The sequence below is a fragment of the Panthera pardus genome, unplaced genomic scaffold (assembly GCF_024362965.1).
Source record: "Panthera pardus isolate Hobbes unplaced genomic scaffold, ASM2436296v1 HiC_scaffold_6, whole genome shotgun sequence".
NCBI lineage: Eukaryota > Metazoa > Chordata > Mammalia > Carnivora > Felidae > Panthera > Panthera pardus.
Window position 1 is genome coordinate 88839247 of NW_026526991.1, and position 2264 is coordinate 88841510.

At 41.1% G+C, this 2264-nt stretch overlaps 1 pseudogene; it reads left to right on the forward strand.

Annotated features, from left to right (window-relative positions):
* Window positions 1-1192: 1192 nt before the first annotated feature.
* On the forward strand, window positions 1193-1331 carry LOC128775235 (U2 spliceosomal RNA; annotated as a pseudogene).
* Window positions 1332-2264: the final 933 nt, after the last annotated feature.

Here is a 2264-nt window from a genome sequence, read left to right on the forward strand (position 1 = left end):
AATATAGTTTGACTGTTGCATTTATTTTTTAATATTAATTTCTTTAGAGAGAGAGAGAGGGAGGGACAGAGAGAGATGGAGAGAGAGAATCTCAAACAGGCTCCATGCTGTCAGCACAGAGTCTGATGCAGGGCTTGATCTCACAACCATAAGATCATGACCTGAGCTGAAATCAACACTTAACCATCTGAGCCACCCAGGCGCCCTAACTGTTGTATTTAATAGTCAACCACTATACTCCCAGATCCTAAAAGGAACTTTTTTTTTCACATGTTAATATATCTTACATTTGATATAATAAGCATTCTGGTTTGTATTTTCTTTCTAAATATTATGTATAAAATAACAGTGCATCTTATATAATCCATGGCCTCTTGGGTTTGCTGAAACATTTCATAACTGAATATACGGTCACCCTGAAAAGTAAGTACACATCTTAGAGAGATTGTTAGGGCACCCGGGTGGCTCAGTTGGTTGGGCAGCCGACTCCGGCTCAGGTCATGAAATCGCAGTCCATGAGTTTGAGCCCTGCGTTGAGCTCTGTGCTGACAGCTCAGAGCCTAGAGCCTGCTTTGCATTCTGTGTCTCCCTTTCTCTCTGTCCCTCCCCCGTTTGCAATCTGTCTCTCTCTCTCTCTTTCAAAAATAAACATTAAAAAAAAAATTTTTTTTTTTAATTTTTTTTTTCAACTTTTTTTTAAATTTATTTTTGGGACAGAGAGAGACAGAGCATGAACGGGGGAGGGGCAGAGAGAGAGTGGGAGGCACAGAATCGGAAACAGGCTCCAGGCTCCGAGCCATCAGCCCAGAGCCTGACGCGGGGCTCGAACTCACGGACCGCGAGATGGTGACCTGGCTGAAGTCGGACGCTTAACCGACTGCGCCACCCAGGCGCCCCCAAAAAAAAAATTTTTTTTAAGAGAGATATTGTTTATCATACTTTATTTAACATTCTCTCCTCACCACACACTCATCCCCAACAAGCACATAATCCACAGCATATTAACACCATATGGCTATGTTAAATTTTGTAACATGAGTTTTCATAAGATTTTATAATAAACTTCTAAAGCTGCAATAAAATATTTGTGCTTCAACTACCATTGTCTAGGCTGGTGGAAAAAAAATCTTTATTGTCTTGCTAAAAGGAAAGTTCTGTGACATTGACTGTTAGAATACAAAAGAATAGTTTCATCGATTCTCGGCCTTTTGGCTAAGATCAAGTGTAGTACAAAAGAATACAGTTTTTCATTCTTTTATTTATTAGTGAGTTCATTTTCATTAAAGAGTGTATTAGTCTGCTAGGGCTAACATAACAAAATGCCACAGACCGCGGGGCTTAAACAAGTATTTATTTTCCCACAGCTTTGGAGGCTGGAAAGCTAAGACCAAATGCCGTCAGGATTGGTTTTGATGAGGCTTCTCATTCTGGCTTGTAGATGGCCACCTCCTCACTATGACCTCACATGGCCTTTCCTCTGTGTGCAGGTGTGGAGAGAAGTCTCTAGTATCTTTTCCTCTCCTTATAAGGACACCAGTCCTATGAGATTAGGGCCCCACCACTCTGACCTCACTTAACCTCAATTACATTCTTAAAGGCTCTATGTCCAAATATAGTCACATTGGGGCTTAGGGCCACTCAGGCTCCCCAATAAAATCATTTATAACAATATTTACTGATAATTTACCACGTGCCCTAATCTATACTAAGTGGCTTACACATACTATCTCATGTAATATTCATGGCAAACTTCTGAGATAGGTATTTCAGTTCAACGTGAGATAACGGAGGCTTAGAAGCTAAGATCATTTCCCAAAGAGATACAAATGGTAGGTGGTAGACTTGGTCTTAATTCAGGTCTGCCTGAGTCTAGAATTCAGGCTCTCAACTGCTATGCCACACTGCTTCCATTTAAACTCTTTTCATATTCATTATTCAGACTGGACTACGAAAAGAACATGTAAAGATGTGTGAATGATAATGTACACAAGTAGAACCAACAGATCATGCTGAAAACCCCTGAATTCTTGATAAATCCAACCTCTTCAGTCTAGGAGTCCAAGTTCCAAAATTCACCCAACCCTACACGTTCAGTCATATGCCTCATTATACCTCACTATCATCCCCATAGCCACTATCCATCCCAGAAAGGCCCCTGCATCTCAGTAGTGGACTCTCTTCCTCATCACATCCAATCCTCTCCCTTCTGGTTTCTCTGCCTGAAGTGTCCTTCCCTCCCATTTCATGTTTGTCCAAACCCAGTG